This window comes from Lagenorhynchus albirostris, chromosome 8, assembly GCF_949774975.1.
Source record: "Lagenorhynchus albirostris chromosome 8, mLagAlb1.1, whole genome shotgun sequence".
NCBI classification, from domain to species: domain Eukaryota; kingdom Metazoa; phylum Chordata; class Mammalia; order Artiodactyla; family Delphinidae; genus Lagenorhynchus; species Lagenorhynchus albirostris.
The window spans coordinates 1,518,143-1,540,012 of NC_083102.1; the positions used below are offsets into that span (position 1 = coordinate 1,518,143).

The window sequence follows — 21,870 nt, forward strand, 5'->3', positions numbered from 1 at the left end:
GAAGCTGTGTCTGTCCGAGCCTGGAGGGGTCGGCAGGCGTGAGGGCGCTGGACGGCTGGTACCTTTCCCTGGTCCTGGTGAAAGGGGCTGGCTGGTGGGGAACGGAGGCTTTAGCATCTGGTTGCAAACATGGAACAGTCCATGAATGACACAGGGGTGACGCACGTGCAACAGAGGGCCCATGGCAGGTAGTAGGGCAGAACGCTGGCATGTGTGTGCGTGTGTGTGTGGGTAAGAGGCGTTGGAGAAGTGGGCGAGGCCAGGCCTGGTGTTGATGCTGGGACCAGTGGGGAGCCGGTGTGGTGTTCTGGGTGGACACGTGGGTGGGGGGTGGGAGGTAACTGGAACGGGGCTGCGTTTTGAAGCAACGGCCCCGCAGCTGGCAGGGCTGACTGAGGTGGATCAGAATTGATGGGCAGACAGAGGCTGCTTGTTCCCCAGCCTGGAAAAACTGCTGGTTGCTGACAGCTCTTTAAAATAATAGCACGGATGATCTATTAAGAGTAATATGATATACAGTTGAAGTGTAACCTTTCACTCTGTGTCTTAGTCCGTTTGGGCTCCTATAACAGAACACCATGAACTGTGCGGCTGAAACTTCAGACATTCGTTCCCCATGGTTCTGGAGGCTGGAAGTCCAAGAACAGGGTGCTAGCAGATCCGGTGTCTGTGGCGACCCGCTTCCTGGTTCACCGACGGCCGCCTTCTCACTGCGTTCACCCCTGAGGGAGGGGGTGAGGGAGCTCCCTGGGGTCCCATTTATAAAGGCCCTAATCCCATCATCAGCGCTTCTCCCCCATGACCTAATCACCTTGCAAAGACCCCCACCTCCTAACAACTTCACTTTGGGGGTTAGGATTAAAAATATGAATTTGGGGGGAAATAAACATTCAGTCCATAACACTCAGGTTCACAGACTTTGTTTCAATGTGTCAATTTATTGACTGCTTATTTTAAGATATTGTTTTTTCTGGTACAAAAATAATTCATGCTCACCATAAAACCCAGAAATACCGTAGTTAAATGTGTAATGTAGAAAGGGGAAGCCCACCTCAAGCTCTTCCTCCCAGAAATACATTTCCTTCCAGATAGTCAAGGCATACATTAACTTGCATTACGATGACTCTTTACCAAAATAGGACGCATCGCTTTGCAGTTTCCCTTTTGCTCTTGATGATACAGCTCAGGTTTTTTTCCCCACGTCAGAAATCTATGTCCCGACAGCAGCGTTGCCTGGAGGGCTGCGGGAAACGCAGCATCACGGGCCCTCCCCAGGCCCACTGGGCCAGAATCTGCATGTATCAGCCTTCCAGGATCCCGGCAGCCTCTCCAGCACGTTAACATCTGAGAACCGCCGATTCTGGGTCCCTCACTCTTTTCAACGGCTTTATGGGCATAATTTATGTAACCAATGCGCTAATGGTGAATATTTGTTTCCTTTTAAAAACATATATGTGTATTTTGCACTATTAAAAAATGCCACAGCAAACATCCCTGTGTGTGTGTGTGTGTGTGTGTGCGCAGGACCGTGCAAGGGTTTCACAAGGTTATCATCCTAGAAATTGCTTAGGGAAAGTGTATAAACACATTTTTTTGAATTAACAGAGAATGCCAAATTGCCACCCCCAAAGCTGTGCTAACCCGTGCTAAAATTGAGAGTGTGAGCGCCTGTCCCCCACACCTCCCCTTCGGTGACCGGTCCCAGCTGCTCCTCTCTGCCCATCCGATAGGTGAGAGGTCAGCGACCCCCTTCTTCAGCATCCTCTCCACCCAGACTTCCTCCCCAGCAGCCCTCCCGCTGACCCTGATGAAGAACATTCAGTCAGACCCAGGCCTGCTGGCTCCTTCCTCTCCATCCTTACGGCCACTGCCCCAGTGCCGGGGCCCTACCTTGGTCCTCTGCAACCCACTGGCAGCCTGGGTGCTCGCTTCAGCCCTTGTGGCCCAGCCCCCGCCCCCTCGTCCCCTCCCTGCCCCCTCCTCCAGGGCTGCTGGGTCTGGCCTCCCTGGCATCCCACACGCCCTTGGCTGGAACGCCCGTCCTCTTCTGCTGCTGCTTGGGGCACCTTTGCTGGAGCAGTTTCCCTGCTTACTGCTCTTACGTAACCCTCGTCTTAGAGAAATTCTGTGTCTCCTCTGTGTCTGCATCTTGCAGCTCAGATTCTTCTTCAACTTCCTGCAGCGTGTTTCTATCCCCCAGGGGCTAGTTCACGCAGTGGGCAGTGAACAAATGAGTGAATGAACGAGTAAACGCCTTCAGATCCTACTGGGGCCAAAATGAACTTTCACAGCCGGCACATCCTCCGTCTTTTCCTTTTGCTACGTTAATTACCAGTGGTGCAGGCCAGCCAAGAGGGGCAGGGGCCAGGTAAGCGAGAGCAAGGGGGTCAGACTGGACCGGGAAGAAGGATGCCCCACGGGAGGGGCTCCAGTGAAACTGGGCCTCTGAGCCGAGCTTGTCCTCTGGACAGGAGTGTGTGGTTTATTCCGTTAGCTGCAGGGTGGGCTCACCATGTGACACCACTCACAGATGACTAAGGAGCTGTCCCTGGGTCACAGACCTGCACTGACATCTCTGCCCAGTAAAGGAAAAGGAAAAAAGTCATAGTTATATGTTGAGATTTTCAGTATTTTTAGTTTACAAGCCAACTATTCATCACATTAAGACACTGATCTATAAATAAATTTGAAGGCGGTGATACATCTGGGTCTTTGCAGGCCTGAAGTTAGGCAATGATCTGTAAATATATTTGTCTGTGTCATTGATCCCTTCTTTATTAATGTCGTGGCTTTCACTGTGGTTATCAATTTCATTCCCGATTACCAAAGTCCTTACAAAACCTTTGTTCCCTGGCGTGGCCTGCATCGGTCAGGGCTTATGCATTTGAGTAACATAAAGTTACATCCACCTCTGGCTGTGGTTCAGATGCGTCGTTAATTTTCATTAGCTCTTCCTGTTCTTTCTATACACTTCTCCCCATTTTCATTGGGTTTTTCTATTATCTGGAGATGCTTCTCCTATATGGAGTGCACATTACGTAAATGCTCTTGAACTGAAGGTAGGTACATTTCCGACATAGGGACACTTTACCTTCTCTGCAAAAGTTAAGCCTATTTCGTTAGTTATGTAAGATTTCTCGTTACTTTTTATTACTGTCTCTGTGGTTGTTGATTCTACAGCAGGCTTTATGGTCAGGCAGTCCTGTATCCATGCAGGGCAACCTTAGATGAGGTTTGTTTCCCACGAATATTCTCGCGTGAGGCCATCCAGCTAACGCATTGTGTGAATTGTGACTGACAAGATGGGACCGAGGATGTCTGCTGTTTTTACGTGTGCTTACAAATCTCTTTGTCTTTCTAGATGGCTACCATACTTACCTTGATTATACTATATTTTGCTTATATTAGAGCAAACTAGTAAAACTTGAATGCAAAAAAACCTCCCACACTTACAAAAAAGAAAAAACAAAAACAAAAAACCTCGAATGCGGCTCTTGCAAACTGCATAAATGCTACTTAGTATCACCACAGGCTACAGGCACGAGCCCTTTCATATCGCTCAGATCACAGAGTAAATGCAGACACTGTCTTCTTTAGGAAACCCTGGGAATATAACAACAACCAGGCATATATTTTTTCTTAAGATTTTTTTTTGATGTGGACAATTTTTAAAGTTTTTATTGAACTTGTTACAATATTGCTTGTGTATTATGTTTTGGTTTTTTGGCCGCCAGGCATGTGGGATCTTAGCTATACGACCAGGGATCGAACCCGCACCCCCTGCATTGGAAGGCAAAGTCTGCACCACCGGGCCGCCAGGGAAGTCCCAACCAGGCATGTTTTATTTTTTCTAAATGAAAATAGTTTCCTTTTGACTATGAGAAGTTCAAAGTCACATTTCCAGATAATATCAAAAAGTTTGATAAAGAAGGTTGTAGAAGACACTTTTGTCAGTTCCTCCCCGTGTCCTCCACGCAGCAGGTACCTGGGGCGTCCTGGAGCAAGGGGCTTTCACTCTGGTCCTGCCAGGGGCGTGGAGGTGGGCTGAGGGCTGGAGGGTGGGTAGCCCCCGGGCATAGCCCTCCGGCCACCACGGCTTCTTCCGCGGCCCTGCGGACTCGGAGAGTGCAGCTGCGCACAGCCTCCTCCGGGCGCTCACGTCCTGGGCCAGCTCCCCACGTCCCCAGCGCACTTCGGGCATTGGTCCTCAACCAGAGCTCACGCATTAAAATCCTCGTCTCAGGGTCTGCTTCTGGAAGATTACAACTTAACAGAGTAGTCAAAAGAAACAAAACCTGCTGCTAATAATCAAACAGCGATCCAGAAGTAACCAAGGGAGGGTATTCTTCCTAATTTTTCTAAACCCGAACTTGGTTTCCTCCTCCCTCGGCCCCAAATTCTTTCTTACACACACACACACACACACACACACACACACACACACACACACACACACACACACACACACACACACACACACACACACACACACTTTGGGAAAAGGAGGGTGGGGATCCTATTCCATTCCTTCTGTTTACCGAAGCCCTCGTGTGCCCAGGAGAATGGACCACTGTGAGGATGACGACTGCATGAGGACCCCAGGAGATGCGCTCCAGAGTGGAGGATGGATTACTCCCCGGAGGCAGGGGCAGGGGTGGTGGGCAGGCAGCACCGCCGTACATTTCAGGTGGCTCCTTCTCCCTCTGTCCCCGGAGCCACCAGAGCTACACCCCAGCTTCCTGTTCGTCCTTCCCTCTGCCTAGTGGGGCCGCTTTCCCCCGTGCTCGTGGCGACACTGCCTCACCCATTTAGCTCCAACCAAATATGACCTCTGTTTGAAATTGACCTTGAGTCTCTCCTTCCCTTTCCCCAGATGTCCCCCTCACTCAGCATTCCCCAGCCCTTGCTTGTCTTCTCCAAGGCCGGGGACCTGGGTCACACTTTTCTGTTTTCTCAGGGCCTGGCATAAAGGCTTTCAGAAAACGCCTGTTTCTTGGTTGATGGAAGTGGAGAGGTTTTTACTGTTCACAGCATCAGAGCTGGGAATCCCTGGCCGAGTCGCTTGGATCTCGAGGTTCACGTGGGAAATTGTGGGCTCATTTTGATTATTTCAGTTATCCACACTGCAACACTTTTAGTTCTTCCGGAGAATTTTAAGAGGTCCTTTAAAAAATCATCCAGTGGTCTTGCAGTAAACTCTTGTGCTAGTGATATTTAGCATGTAATGAACTTTAATTTTTCCCACCTCAATCACAATAAGCATGGCTCACATTCAGGGCGTGTTTGCTATGAGCCAGGCACTAGTCTAAGCTTTCAGAAACATATCAATTCACTTCGTGTCCCCGAGATCCCAGGAGGCAGCAGGAACGGTGTGCAATAGACACAGGATTGCAGTCGCCCCTCACCTTGCTGGTGCGGGGGTGGCAGAGCTTGAGCGAGCCAGTGCGGAGAGTGCTGGCTGCATCTCCCTGGCAGGCTACCCATGACTCCAGCGAGGCGTTTCCAAGTGCTCCCTGAAGGATAAAGAGCTGCACGAAGGGTGTCGTACTGTTGAGAAACGGGCCCCTCTAAAAATACTTATCATTTGTATTCACCCAGCAAGACTGCTGCTACGAAGCATCTTTCTTATGTTGCTTCCGTAACATTTAAACTGCATTTGAAAAAAAAAAAAAAAGACAAAGAAATAGTAACTACCCAGAAGAAAACCAGTATCTATCACCTGGCAAGCAATTTTGTTGGACGTTGGCCCCGTGGCTTGGGAGATCTGGGACTATGTGTAGACAGACTAATTTTCCTATTAGCATAGAGTCAATCTTTAGCCCCAAACACTGCCTAAACATGAGCTTTTAAATGAGGCGTGTTTGAAATAGCACGGTTGAAAAAGACACAGCAGTAAATCAAAAGACCATTGTAAATCAAGGTCTCACATTACCGAACCTCGTGTCTCCTTTGTGAAATGTGTGATGAATCTTTCAGTTGCCTGGAAAGTGATCCTTCCTGTTGGAGAGATGGAGCGAAGGTCCCTTCACCTTGGCGACGCTTATTAGGCCTGAGTTTGATCCAGCCACCTGCCACCTTCCTGAAGACCACAGAAACCTGCCCATGTTCTGTCATTCAGAGCAGTTTATACAGGTTTTCAAAGAGTGGACATCTATACCAAGATGCATTTGCTTCTTTTGTCTTATTTCTGGTCAGTTGGGAATAGCTGGCTTTTGCCACGAGAAAGGCATTTCTCTGATTGCAAACTTTGTGCCACCACTAGAGTTTTTGTTTCTTTAATAAATTTATTTATTTATTTTTGGCTGCGTTGGGTCTTCGTTGCTTCGTGCAGGCTTCCTCTAGTTGCGGCAAGCAGGAGCTACTCTTTGTTGAGGTGTGTGGGCTTCTCTTTGCGGTGGCTTCTCTTGTTGTGTGGCACGGGCTCTAAGTACGTGGCCTTCAGTAGTTGTGGCTCATGGGCTCTAGAGCTCAGGCTCAGTAGTTGCGGCACTTGGGCTTAGTTGCTCCGCGGCATGTGGGATCTTCCCGGACCGGGGCTCGAACCCATGTCCCCTGCATTGGCAGGCAGATTCTTAACCACTGCGCCACCAGGGAAGTCCCACCATTAGAGTTTTACAATATCAGGTTCTCACCCTGATAGCCCAAGAGTAAGAGTCACCATCCAGCATCTACTGTGGGGTGGGAAACGGCACCTATCTGGGGTTGGTGTCCGTCAGGGCTTATTTTCTGGATTTTACCTGGAAAACGAGGCAAGTCTAACATTTCATTTCTCAGTTAATTTCCCCAAGAAAATAAATAGAAAACAAATTATTTGAGTGTATTGTAATTTAATACTCCCAGCTACTGTAATTTAACACTCCCAGCTAGCGAGCATTCACTTATACTTTATAGAGCAGTTGGTTGAAAATAGTGTAGAACTTTTCACAGCATTTATTGATCTATTTCTGGCATATGAATCCCCAGACAGGAACTGTCTATGGGCGAGATTTTACGACCTCAATATAGATCCAAAGCTTTTAATGCACCTTTTGCCTTTATCATAATGTCACTGAGGAAATCAGAGTGGGGAGGAATGGCCTCCTGACATCAAATTCCATGTTTAATTATGTTAAGATGGCTCTGTTTGACACAGTCCTTACATCTAAAGATTTCAGAATAGTTCTTAGCTGATCTGGTCACGTGGCCTCTGAAATTAAATCAACAGGAAGTCCTCCTTCGTGTCGATGATGCAGAACTACTGCTGTGTTCCCAGGGCCCTCAGGACACAGCTAACCCTACCCATCAGCTACTGTCAAGAGAAACAGTAAAGTATCATCACGCCAACACCAAAAGAGGCGTTCTTGTCAGCCTAATTCTGGCATCTGATTCGATAATACTAAGCAACCTTATTTAACTGATGAACTTATTTTATTATTTGGTGAATCCGTTGGTATACATTTCCTGAAGCCTCACTTAGTTCTTTTATTTTTCTTTTATTTTTTATTGAAGTATAGTTGATTGACAATGTTGTGTTAGTTTCCGGTGCACAGCAGAGTGACTCCGTCATACATACGTAGATATCCTTTTTCAGATTATTTTCCATTATAGTCTATTACAAGGTTTTGAATATAGTTCCCTGTGCTATACAGTAGGACCTTGTTGTTTCTCTATTTTACACATAGTAGTGTGTACCTGTTAATCCCAAGCTCCTAATTTATCCCTCCTCCCCCAGCTCAAACACATTCTAAAAAAAATCTACATTTTCTTACTCTCCTCGCCCACCTTTTATGATTTTGATGTCCTATTTCACATCTTCATGTTTATCCTTTTGCTGTTCATTGTGGTTATAATCACTTTCACAAACTTTTTTGACTGTTTTTTTTAAATCTATGTACTGGCTTATTTAAGTGATCTACAATTCTTTTATATATTTGCTTTTCCTATTGTGATTTTCCCTTTCTTATAGATTCTTGCTTCTTTTCTATTTAGAGAAGACATTTCAATATTTCTTTTAGGGTAGGTTTAGTATTAGTGTACTTTTAGTTTTTGCTTGTCTGAGAAATTCTTTCTCTCTGCTTCTATTCTAATGATAATCTTGCTGGGTAGAGTACCCTCTGTTGCAGGTTTTTCTCCTTCAGGACTTTGAATATAGCTTGCCACTCCCTCCTGGCCTGCAATGTTTCTCTAGAGAAATCAGCTGATAGATACCCTTATGTGGTTCCCTTGAAATGAACTCTTTGTTTTTCTCTTGCGGGCTTTAGACTCCTCTTTAACTTTTGCCATTTTAATTGTCATATGTCTTGATGTAGGTCTGTTTGGGTTCATCTTGTTTGGGGCCCTCTGTGCTTCCGGTACCTGATGCTTAGTTCTTTTATGATAGTAGAGGATGTCCTTAAAATATCCTTTAACAGAGCCCTAAATGGGACAAGAAATAGGGTTTAACCCTGGCCTTGTCCCTATTGCTCTTATTCTACGCAGAGGAACAGAATGATGGTACTGTAACTGAGTATTTGTCGAAACTATGGAAAAGTAGTTTGCCTTTGGTGCCTCCATAATCCTATTCTGTGGAGGATACAGCTGTCCTTCATGAGGATAGCGAAATAAGTCAGGGTTTTAGACGTTTAGAATACAACCTCAGCCTTGCTGTGCAAATACCAACACTTGGTATGCTGATATCTAAAGCATAGGAATCTCTTTTCAAAAAATAACCTGGCATAAGTGCATTACAGCAAGCTGATCAATTTTATTTATGGCTTTATTGAGATACAACTGTTATATATAAAAATGCACATATTTGATGTATACACTTTGTTTAGTATGGACATGTGCTTTCACCTGTGATACCATCACCACAGTCAATAAACTTATCCATCACCTGCTAACTTCCTCATGCCCCTACCGTCTTTGTCATAAGAACACTTAACATGAGAGCTACACTCTTTTTTTATTCTTTTTTGAGAGCTACACTCTTAAAACTAATTTTCAAGAAAAAAAAACCAGAATTGTTAACTGGAGGCACTAAGTTGTACAACAGATCTCTGCACAACGGAAACTTTATGCCTATTACCAACTCCACATGTCTCCCCTCCCCCAGCCCCTGGCAACAACCATGCTACCCTCTGCTTCTGGGAGTTTGATTACTTTAGATTCCTCAGATAAGTGGAATCATGCAGGATTTGTCCTTCTGGGACGGGCTTACTTCAGTGAGCGTGATGCCCTCCTGGTTCATCCATGTTGTAGCATAAAACAGAATATAACATGTATTCTTTTTTAAGGTTGAATAATATTTGATTGTATGTATACATCACATTTTCTTTATCCATTCATCTTTCGATGGACACATAGGTTGTTCCCATATCTTGGCTATTGTAAGTGATGCTGCAACAAACTTAGGAGTGCAGATAGTTTTGAGCAATCTATCACATAAATACTGTCAAAAGCCTAACCTAATTAACTCAACATGGATCATAGACCTAAGTGTAAAATGCAAACCCCCTAGCAGATAACATAGGAGAAAACCTAGATGATCTTGGGTACGGTGATGCTGTTTTAGATACAACACCAAAGACACGATCCATGAAAGAAATAATTGTTTAGCTGGATTTCATTAAAATTAAAAACTTCTGCTCTGCAAAAGGCAATATCAAGGGAATTAAAAGATAAGCCACATAGTGGAAGAAAATATTTGCAAAAGACACATTTGATAAAGGGTTATTATCCAAAATAGACAAAGAACTCTCAAAATTCAACTCGACTCAAAGAACTCTCGAAACTCAAGAAAACAACCCAACTAAAAAAACTGGCCAAAGACCTTAATAGATACCTCAGCAAAGAAGATATACAGATGGCAAGTAAGCATGTATGAAAGGATGCTCCACATCCTATGTCATCAGGGAAATGCAAATTAAAACAGCAATGAGACACCACTACACACCTCTGAGAATGGCCAAAATCCAGAGCACTGACAACACCAAATGCTGGCGAGGATGTGGGGCAGCCGGAACGCTCACCGCTGGTGGGGACGCACGTGGTGCAGCCACTTTGCAAGGCAGTTGGGCGGTGCCTTTCAAAATGAAACGTACTCTTACCATATAATCCAGCAAGCATGCTCCTTGGTACTTACCCAGAAGAGCTGAAAACATATCTCCACACAAAACCTGCACACAAATACTCAGAGCAGCTTCATTCATAATTGCCAAAAATTGGAGGCAACTCATACGTCCGTCAGTAGGTGAGAGGATAAATAACCTGTGGTGTATCCAGAGAGTGAAATATCATTCGGTGCTAAAGAGAGATGAGCTGTGAAGCCACGACAAGGCATGGAGGAACCATAAGGCACGTCACTAAGTGAAAGCCAGTCTGGAAAGGCGACACACTGCATGATTCTGACTCTATGACAATCTGGAAAGGGCACAACTATGGAGATGGTAAAGAGATCAGTGGTTTTGGAGGGGAGGGGTTGGGAAAAGCTGAATAGGTAGAGCACAGAGGATTTTTAGGGCAGTGAAAATACTCTTTATGATATGATAATGATGGATATTTGTCATTGCACATTTGTCCAAATCCACTGAGTGTACACCGCCCAGAGTGAGCCCTAGGATAAACATGGACTTGGGTGATGCTGATGTGTCAATGGAGGTTCACCTTTGGTAAAACAAGTGAACCACTCTGGTGAGTGCTGTCAACAGAGGGGAGGCTGTACCTGCGTGTGGGCAGCGGGTGGCCAGCTGGCCGTATGGGAAATCTCTTTGTCTCTCAGTTTTATTGTCGGCCTAAACTGCTCTTAGAAAAGCAAAGTTATTAAAAAAAAAAACTTAGCCTAGGCAATGGATATTGGAGATGAAGATCTTAAAAGTTAATTTAATTTTTATATCCTTTAAGTTTCATTAACCCGTTTTCAGGAAATTGCGTACTTAGACTAACTTACTCTGTGCTCCCCCTATAGAAAACTCTTCAGAACCATGACTTAGCGTCCTGCCTGTAGATTTTGCAGGGGGCTGATAGAACCCCTGCAGCTCATCTCTGTGCTTTCCAGGGGTTTGCCATGGACTGTGCTGTGGGCCGACCAAGAGACGTGTGCACCAGATGCCCCTTCAGGGCCGGCCTCTGCTGCCGAGAGCCTCCCTGACCACAGGCACGCCCTTCCCTGGGTGGTCCACGTCTAGCGATGGGCTGGGGGAGGGGATTTGGGGGGCTCCTCTGATGGGCCATGGTGGCCCACTCTGCCCTGCAGGCTCCTGGCCTGAGCCACAGCTCCCCAACCCTGCTTCCTCCCCTTTCCTCTGTGCGGATGTCCAACACAAACTCCATCCCAGCTCCTGTTTCTGGAAAACCCAACCTTTGACATGGCCCCTCCTAGTCACCCTCTGTAAAGACACCTAAGGCACAGCATTCTCCTTCTGTGTCCTTTCACTAGGTAGCATCCAGACTTCTGTCACCCAGGGTTTCCCCTCATTAAGCTCCAGGGCTGCTTCCTGGAAGGGGAGGGGGCAAGGGGACGAGTGCCCCTCGGTTTGTCACTTTCTCTCCATTCTCTGATTCACATTCTTGAGTAACTTCCCAGAAGGGGAAGGAGAGAGCACGAAGTAAACTCTGTAAATGTCGTATCTGAAAATGATTGTATTCTACCTCATGCTTGATTGGTGGTTTGGTGGGTTGCAGAATTTTAGGTGAAACAGACTTTTTTCCCTAGGAACTTTGAAGATGTTGCTTCATTATTTTCTAGCATCTAGTGTTGTGTATGGAAAATCAGATGCCAATCTGATTCTTGTCTCTTTGTGTGTTCTGAAGTGATATATTGAGATGTGGGTCTCTTTTTCATTTATTGTGCTGAGAACTCTCCATTTGAAGACTTTTTTTTTTTTTTGAGGTATGGGAAAGTCCCATTTGAAGCCCCATTTGAAGACTTTTGATTCTGGTAATTTCTGATAATCTCTCTTTAACAACATTCACCCCTCAGATTCTTTACACTCTCTTTCTGGGACTCTTATTGATTAGATGTTGAAATTTTTTGGATTGATGTTCTAAGTCTTTTATTGCTTCCCATATTTTCCATCTGCCTTTTTCCCCAGCTCCGTCTTACAACTTTTCTGTTAATGTTTTCAATTTCAGCATTCTTTTAAAAGTTACTTGTCCTCTATTCTTTCCTTTTTCATGTCATCCTATTCTTGTTTTACGAATGCATTTGTTCCCCAGGATCTCTAAGATACTATCTGGAGTCTTTTTTGAAGTTCTGTTCTGTTTCTTGCAACATCTCAGATCACTCTAGGTTTTTTTTTTTTTTTTTTTTTTTGCGGTACGCGGGCCTCTCACTGTTGTGGCCTCTCCCGTTGCGGAGCACAGGCTCCGGACATGCAGGCTCAGCAGCCATGGCTCATTGGCCCAGCCGCTCTGCGGCATGTGGGATCCTCCCGGACCGGGGCACGAACCCGTGTCTCCTGCATCGGCAGGCGGACTCCCAACCACTGCGCCACCAGGGAAGCCCTACTCTAGGTTTTTAATATACTGTTTTAGTTTATTTGTATTTTGAAAAACATTTTTTGTGTAATTTCAGAAGCATTGTACACTTATGGAATTGGAAAATGAAAACTGAAAAACGCAACAGTTAAAAAAAAAAGTATGTCCCACCACCTAGAGATTAGCACTGCTCGAATCTGAGTACATATCTTTCCAGATACACATATATATGCACATGTATAAGCACACATACGTTGGTGTACTTACAAACACACTGTGTATATATATATTTTTAATTGAAGTATAGTTGATTTACAATGTTGTGTTACTTTCTGGTGTACAGCAAAGTGATCCGGATATATATATATATATATTCTTTTTTTTTTTTTGACTGTGCCGAATGGCCTGCAGGATCCCAGTTCCCCGACCAGGTTTTGAACCCAGGGCCAAAGCAGTGAAAGTGCTGAGTCCTAACCACTGGATCGTCAGGGAACTCCCTACATACAATATATCTATTTTTTTCAGATTCTTTTCCATTATAAGTTATTATAAGATACTGAATACAGTTCCCTGTGCTAGGTCGTTGTTGTATATCTGTTTTATATACAGTAGGGTGTATCTGTTAATCCCAAACTCCTAATTTAGCCCTCTCTGCCACCCTTTCCCCTTTGGTAACCATAAGTTTGTTTTTTATGTCTGTGAGTCTGTTTCTGTTTTATAAATAAATTCATTTGTATGATTTTTTTTAGATTCTGCACACAAGTGATATCATGTGATATTTGTCTTTCTCTGACACACTGTGTATATTTTAAATCGATATGGGATCATAGGTGCATATGATTTCTTGGTTCCCTTTTTCTCGTTTCCCTTATTCTTTCTCCTTCGTATTTCTTTTTTTTTTTTTTTTGCGGCACGCGGGCCTCTCACTGTTGTGGCCTCTCCCGTTGCGGAGCACAGGCTCCAGACGTGCAGGCTCAGCGGCCATGGCTCACGGGCCCAGTCGCTCCGCAGCATGTGGGATCCTCCCGGACGGAGGCACGAACCCGTGTCCCCTGCATCGGCAGGCGGACTCTCAACCACTGCGCCACCAGGGAAGCCCGCTCCTTCGTATTTCTGGTTTCCCAGTTTTGTCCGGTCGTTCTTTGTTGACCTTCAAGCTACAGCATAGGCAATGGCTCGTGTGTCCTGTGGAGGCTCATCAGAGCCAGGTTTCACTGCAGGGTGAGCAGGATGGGAGACCCCTGAGCTTATGATGTGAAGACTTGCACTGTGAGTCATTTGGAAACCGGGAAGCAGAGTCCACAGACACATGCTTTACTGTCTCATTACACATCTACAAGAGTCTATGATTTCCTTTTCGGTTCTTTCGGTTTGAAAGAGCCGAGATCTGGTGTCATTAGGAAAGCGTGCTGTGTGTTTCCAGGGAGCCTCGGTAGGTTTAGCCTTAGGGTGAGCAGGCCAGGAGCCAGCCGTTCCTCTGGCGACCCCTCAGTGCTAGAATGCTGAGCAACTAAGAGTTTAATCCATGTGGCATCTTCATTTTTTTTCACGTAACCATATATTTAGCACTCGTTCCATTTTGCAACTCGTTCCATTTTGCAACAGGTTCCATTTAGCACTCGTTCCATTTTGCTCATTCTCTTAGAAGCTGCAGAACGTTCCACCGTAAGGTTTTACACGTGGTTGTGCCCCATCCCTCTTGAACAGCTCGCACGTGGGTTCCCTGAGGTCGGCTTCTTGGCTCCCTCTTTCTGCTTGTCGGCCAGCCGACTTCGACTGGCTATTAACTTTGGGCTTATCCCTGAGGTCAGTGTTTCCAATGGTTAACGTCTGCAAGCCCTGTGACATGACCCTGCCAGGAGGAGTCTTTAGCTGGTTTACTGCGAGGCCTTTTGGAGCCATAGGTTAATATATTAATGAAGACTGTGGCTGTTACCCCCCATTAAATAACGGCTGTGAGTGATGGGAAGAAAAACATCCCTAGGCTCTCCTGCCGAGCACGAGATTGATGAGAATGGATCCTCTGCCAGGAGAACTCAAAAATATTATAACCTTTTATTCCTCTGCAGATTGGATGAGTGTGTGTTCATTTCTATGTTGCTACAAAAAACCTCTTACGATGATTCTGAGCTAAAAACATATTAAATCATCGCGTTAATTATATCGAAACAGCACACTGAGATTCTGTCGCTAATCCAGTTTAAACTTGGCATCGCCAGCTCATCCAATATTTTATTTCGATTCAGGGTCATATTAGTCAGTTGGGGATGAGCAGATGTATTTATTTATCTTATTAGTTTATTTTGGTCAAGCAGTAAATTATGATAGAATGATAGTAATGCCTCCGTTCATATACATCTCACAATCACATACAAAGTTGACATTTAAAGACACTGTCTAAATACAATAGAAGGATTGACACTTCCACACTGTTTTTTCCACTTTTCCAGAAGAGTTTAAGTGGCTCAGAACATTCTGGATTCTATTTTTTTTTTTCCCGAAAAGCTCCCATTTTAGTGTTTTATTTGTGGCGTTACCTATAGGTGCAAGTAGAGACAAAAAGAGTCACATATAGTATGACAATGTGCTTTAAAGCAAAAAACAAAAAAACAAACCGCTACTGGTAGAGGGTTGGGTGCATGGTGGGCCCTAGAACTTTATCAGTCGCTTGCAGATTTCACCCAGGACGGTCCAGGGAGGCAGCCGGGGGCCCAGGCTCCCTGAGACCCCGGACGGTTTTCAACATCTCCAGGACCATCCAGGGAGGCACATGAAACCCAACAGTGTCTTCCTCCAATTCCTTAAGCCCATTCCCTGGTAGCCTCCCCACATGAAGGGCCCATTCCTGCAGGACCACCTCTTCCTGGGCAAGGCCTCCCAGGGCCACCTTCGTTAACACGGTAAATTGCTCACAGTTCAGGCTCTTGCCCTGAGAGCTTCACCGGCACAGAAACTCAACTGCAGCAGAAGTCCTAGAGCACGTGGGTGAGAGGGACCCAGGCGGCTGTCAGAGGGCATCTGTAGTGCTGCACTGTTCCTGCGGCTGCCTGATCCCAAGAAGGGGGCAAGGCCAGGCCTATCTCCCGCTCGGGAGGTGAGAGGGGCCGGCGCTCCCTCTTCCTGCCTGTGGCAGCCAGAGTGTGGACGTGAGCCGACGAGAGCCATTGGATGCGACCACCCAGGACGGTGAAACTTTCGAGAATGACTCAAGGCGTCCGTCCTTCTCTGGGTCAAGTTTCTCTCCTCCACACAGGGACACCAGGACCGCGGGTGGCAGTGACTCTCTGTGACTCAGCAGAGGCCAAGATTGCTGAGGGAGAGGCAGGATGTAGAAACAGGTGGCCCAGAGAGACCCCGGTAAAGGCCTGGGGGTGGGGGTCGGGGGCATGTAGGTCCTACAGGGGGGAAATAGCTCACGCTGCAGGGACCCCCTAAACTGTCACGTCAGGGGATACAGGGAAGCCCGGACCTTGGCAGAAGTGGGGTGACCAGAAATGGAGGGGTTGAGACCACGCCAGCCTCACCAGGATCCCCTCCTACGTTGCCTCTTCAAGGAAGAACACCCCTCAATGGCCAATCCGTAATCTGAGGAGGTGAGTAGGGAGGTCACATGCAGAGAGAGCACCCCAGTCCCCAGCTCCCACGGGAGGGCAGGGGCTTGCCACCTCCCTGCCCCTGCTCCTCCCCAGGGTCTCAGGAGCCACAGGACCCTCATCTTCAGGGCTCCCCTTCTGGTCCCTGTTTTCTGTTAGCATCCCTCGTCTCCTTTTCCGTTCTCTCATTTGTTGCTATGTCTCTACTTCTTGGTTGCCAGTTTAGCAGGGTGCATTCTCTTTTCAGATGGCAGCAACGCTACCGTTATTGGAATAAAGTGAATAATGGAGGCGATGCTCCACGTAAAGCAGAAAATCACAGACCACTTTCAATGCCAAATAAGACCTTCTGGGTGTGTGTGCTAGAGAACGATGGCTTTTTATGTAATAGTCTTAAAATCGCGACAGCAAACACGGGCAGCCGTCGTGATCCAAGGCTCTGTCTCTGTAATCAGATGAGGAAATTCGTGCATCAGCAGGTTTGACTAATGTTGAACCAGAGGAAGGATAAGCAAGAGGGATTTTTCTGCACTCACCTTTGAATACTCACATTTTAAGTATGGTTCAACTGAGCATCGGGTCTTAGTGATATAGTGGGAATAATGCAAATTTCAACATGTTTTCCCCAAATTTGGTAACAGCTTTTGCCATGTGATTGCTCCAGCTCAGCTTCTTCCGATGAGCACTCAGGGAGTGGCTGTGATGTCGTGGCCCATCTTCCCACCTGAGGTGAAGTGTGGAAACTGTACTTCCATTTAGGTTCCACTTTTAAACACCCTGGTCCTGGGTATTGAACAGTGTCACAATTTTTGTTGCAATCATCAAACATGACTTTGAAAACTCATGAGGAAAAGGAAGCCTGTTGCGTTGACCCCTATTTCTGCTCTTTCTGTCCTTCCTTCTTCCTTCCTGATGCTTCAAGATTCCTTCTTTTGTCATTACCTTAATGTTTGAAGAACTTCCTTTAGCCATGCTTGAAGGGTAGGTCTGTTAGTGACAAATTCTTTTAGTTTTTTTATTTCTGAGAATGTCTTTACTTTCCCTTTATTCCTGAAGGATACTTTCACTGAGGCTATAGAATTTGTGGCTCACAAGTCATTTTTTCAGCACTGGACAAATGTCATGCCTTTTCCTCTGGCCTCTGGGGTTTCCAATGACAAATCTGTTGTCATTCGAATTGGTGTTCATCTATCAGAAATTTGTCTTTCACGATTTTTTTTCTTTGTCTTTGGTTTCCCGAAGTTTAATTATGATGTGTCTTGGATGGATTTCTTTGGGTTTATCCTGGTTAGGATAAGCTCAGTTTCTTGAATCCGTAGGTTTATGCCTTTTACCAAATTTCACAATTTTTCAGCTATTATTTTGTGGAATCGTCTTTCAGCTCTAGTATTTTTCTCTTCTTCTGGGACTCTGATGTTGTGAGTGTGGGATCTCTTGTTATTGTCCCATAGGTCCCTGAAGCTCTGTGCATTTTTTTTTTCAGTCTATTCTCTCTGTTATTGAGATTGTGTAGATTCTGCTGATCTGTCCTCAAGGTCACTGATCCTAGCCCTTGCCATCCCCGCTCCACTCCTGAGTATGTCCAGTGAGTTTTCTATTTTGGTTGTTGTAATTTTCAGTTCTATAATTTTTTTTTAATAATGTCTATTTCTCTGCTGAGGTTTCTACTTTTTTGTTTTCAGAGAATTTGTAATTACTCACTGATGCATTTTTGTTCACAGCTACTTTAAAACCCTGTTTGATGATTCCAACATCTGATCTGGTCCTGGTGTTGATATTGGTTGATCGTCTTTTCCCACTCTCGTTGTGATACTCCTAGTTCTTGGAATGACATGCAATTTTCGATTGTATCCTGGACGTTGCAGCTATTATATCAGGAGACTCAGTGCAATTTGGATCTTTTATTTCAGCAGGTGGTCACCCCATTTAAGTTTAGCATACAGTTCTTGGCCTGCTTCCTTGGGCTGTGGTTCTAATGGCAGTTTTAGTGCTTGGAGTGTTCAGTCTCCTTGTTTTCTGGTGCTGGTGGGGCTCCCCCTGGTCCCTGCTGGTGCCACCTAAGTGGGTGGGGGCATCTTCCCCAGGCCAGACCACCTGATGCCTTCCAGCAGGGAGAGTTCCCAGCCCCAGAGCCTGGAGTGTTTCCTGGGCCAGATGGTGGGTTCCTCCCCTGGAGTCCCTGGTCGTCCAGTTTTTCTAGGTGAGGGAGGGCCACTTTTGGTCAGTCCTCTGCTGATGCTGCTGGGTCACCTGGTCTTGTCAGTGGGCAGAACTCCTACTGGACCTGGAGGAGGGATGAGCCTACCTGCCCTGCCTTCTGTTCAGGGCTGTGGGTCAGGAGATGCCCGGCCTGTTCCCCTGTGATGCTGGTCGGGGGTTGTGTGATGCCCCCTGCCCTGGTACCCCTCCAGCCTGGGCCCCTAACCGATCCACTTTTCTCTTCCCACCTTTCAGAGTTCTCCTTTGCATCTTTCTAGACCTAATCTGCTCTTTATCTAAAAGATCATATTTTAATTCTCAATACAGGATTTATCAATCATTACCTGTTACTTAATTAAGTTATTAATTATAATTATCAATTACATTTGTTTCTCTCCTAAATTATAAGCATAGGACAGCTGAGGGCTGTAAGTACTGTTCTGTATTTATGTGAGTATGTACTTATCAACTTTATTTATGCAAATATTCTCAGTGCCTAGAATAGTGCTGAGCACAGAGAAAGTTAATACTGGTGAACTGAATGGATGAAACTAAAAAGAAAGAGAAGAGGGTGATTGTAGAAGTCTTCTTCACCCCCAGACAAGATATCAGGTCACCCTGCTTAGAACACAAAGGATGGACAACAATTTCCTAGTATAGATCAGGCACGTGCAAACGTGGCCCACAGTGCAAGCTTGATTCTCCTCCTTGGCAAGCATTCATGGATGGAAGAATGTCAGTGTGACTCTGTAAACACCCTGAGGGAAGAGTGAGGGCATGGTATGTATGGCTGGGGAAGCACTGAAGGGGGGTCTGGCTGGGCTGTTGCCATGTTCACACTGCCCGCTACGCTCACACTGACCACTGGCATCATCTCACTGGACCCTCATCACCCATCTCTGCAAAGCAGAAAGAAGCTCTTTGCCATGTCCCTGGGGCCCCCTAGAGAGAACCGGTTCCTGTCTCCGCCCCTCGGCTGTTACCTGTCTCTGCCCCTTGGCTGTTACGGACCAGCAGTGTAGCTGTGAGAGCTGCCAATCTAATCACATCCCACTCTCTTTGTAGGAAGAAGAAAACCATGTTGATACCCACTGCCAGCAAGAGTCCTCCCCTCCTTTGGCAGGTCCTGGAACAATACTGGGTTCCTGCGTTAGTCTGTCGGCCTAACACAAACCTATTTATTTTTGCTGATGAGACAGATGTAGAAGGTTGGGATTTTTACAGTGTTAGGCATTATGCTCTATTAGCCAACCAATCTAATTATTTACAGGGATCAAGGATATTCACCACCGCCGCCCCAGTCTACTATTTATTATTGTAATATGTCTGAAAGGAGTTAACCATATTTGAATTTAATTAGAAGAGAACGTCCATGATTTCAGAATAAAGTTTATCCCTGCAAGTTTTGAGAATTAATCGATTTATTCCTACTTGGATTTCTAATGCTTCTGGAGCAATCTTTCACAAAAAGAATAATGGTTTCTTTTCAATGACCTAACTATAAGAAGGTGACTAAAAGTGTCTTTCAAAAATAATCCCTCAATTAATGTTACACGTCTATTTGCATGCTTTTTCTTGTAATTGTTATTCAAATAACAGACTAAATTCCACTCCCAGACACTGGCCAGGAGCTAAGCAAGACAGACATCATTGTGAGAAGCGCTGAGCGGACAGCCTTGGGCGCAGACAGCCTTGGAGGGGAAGTCAGAGCGTCCGCCAGCTTCTACATTTGTGTGAATGAAGGCTGATGACTCAGGGGCGTAGACAGGAGAACTGGTCCCTGAGATACATTATAGAATCCCAGCCCCTGAGATCTTCAGGAACACACACACACAAACACACACACACAGCCCCCCCCCCCCGACACATGAAGACAGGAGGCTGGGTAAGCGTGAGTTCTCAGCCTTTCATTTTCAAAACCACCAAACAAACAAATCAAAACCCAGACTTTAATGATCAAGTCATAGGACAGAAAGTGAAGAGAAGAGCAACTATCCAGGGAATGCGGACAGTGTGACAGTGTATCATTCAGCCCAAACGCTAACTCCATCCTCAACTCAGACAAAATTATTTTTCTGCATTGCAACCATAGCCCTATAGTCTAAAACAATATAATGTAATAATATGATATGATATATAGTATGAGCAACATAACGCAACACAGCACAGCACAACTGTAATATAACACAGTGTAATATAAGGTAATGTAAAGTAACACAACATAGCATGATATACTATAGCATCTTTAACTGTATCTCTGCTACTTACGTGGGTCCTTTCCAAATCCCTCCTGGACAGACTGAGCCCAGGCAGCTGAGGCACACGGACGCTGAGGCCCCCAGCACACCTGCAGAGAAATCCAAACTCTGAGGTGCCAACTGATGTCTTTCACAAAGACTTTACTTTGGAAAAATCAAAACAACAAAAACAACATTAGACTGGGTAATAGAGCCATACAATTTTGATCATGTGAGTAATAAATATTAGAGGTAGGCCGAAACAGGTTTACAAAAATATCTTTTCAAATCAGCAGTTTTTGCTGTGCCCACACTAAACATTTATCAAGATAGCCAATGAATATAAAAACACGTACATCTCTTTAGAATACCAAAACATGTGTTGGGAGCATCTGCATCATAAATTGTGGGATGAACGGTTTCTGCATGCTGGCCTGACATAATTCACGCACGTTATTCCCTGCCCTAAGAGCGCTCTTTTGCACTGTGCATTATAGGAGTGTCAGGCTCGATTTACATGAAGGGGGATTTCTGCAGGGAGCATTATTGATGGCAAATGGAAAATTCACCAGAAACTGGAAATCAGAAGTACTCCTGAAAAACCCCCTTTTCACTTGAAAGGGCTATAAATCTAAAAATTATCTTGAATTCGCAAGTAATCCTTTTATGCAATAAGTTGATAGCAAATATATTACCGAAGAGACACATAATTACCTTAAAATCTACCACAGTTAGAAATGTATTGGAACTCTTAAAATATAATTTAATTTTATAATAGTAAAAATTACAACAAATATTTTTACTATTCATTTTTTCCTTTGAGTTTCACCTTTTATTTTTCAAATATATAAAGACAAAGTAGGACTATATATAAACTAACATCCCAGAATGTCCCAGGGAGCTCCAAAATTTCTAAATATATTAAAGGCTGATTTTTATTTATTTAGGCTGCGTTGGGTCTTCATTGCTGCGCATGGGCTTTCTCTAGTTGTGGTGAGTGGGAGCTACTCTTTGTTGTAGTACGCGGGCTTCTCATTGCGGTGGCTTCTCTTGTTGCAGAGCACGGGCTCTAGGCGCACAGGCTTCAGTAGTTGCAGCCCGTGGGCTCAGTAGTTGTGGCGCCCGGGCTTAGTTGCTCCGCAGCATGTGGGATCTTCCCAGACCAGGGATCGAACCTGTGTACCCTGCATTGGCAGGTGGATTCTTAACCACTGCATCACCAGGGAAGTCCTAAAGGCTAATTTTGATGAACAAGAGAAAGGGAAATTTTATCATCCCTTTCAGTACACGGAACCAGCAGCCCCAGAACTCTTCAGCCTGGCAGACATCATTTCTAGGGCATCATCTCCCTTAAACAAGATCTTCTGTGAACAGAAGGGAATGGTTGGGAGCTAGAGTATCTAGAC

General features: G+C 45.3%; 1 long non-coding RNA gene across 1 annotated transcript in view; it reads right to left on the reverse strand.

The window, feature by feature from the left end:
- Positions 1–3,541: 3,541 nt before the first annotated feature.
- The window catches only part of LOC132524046 (uncharacterized), a 31,656-nt gene continuing 13,327 nt past the window's right edge, over positions 3,542–21,870 (reverse strand). The window contains exons 3-5 of the long non-coding RNA XR_009541784.1: positions 20,496–20,629; positions 9,914–10,042; positions 3,542–5,650 (exon numbers count right to left, since the gene is read on the reverse strand). This is a non-coding gene — a long non-coding RNA (uncharacterized LOC132524046). The remainder of the gene's footprint in view (positions 5,651–9,913; positions 10,043–20,495; positions 20,630–21,870) is intronic.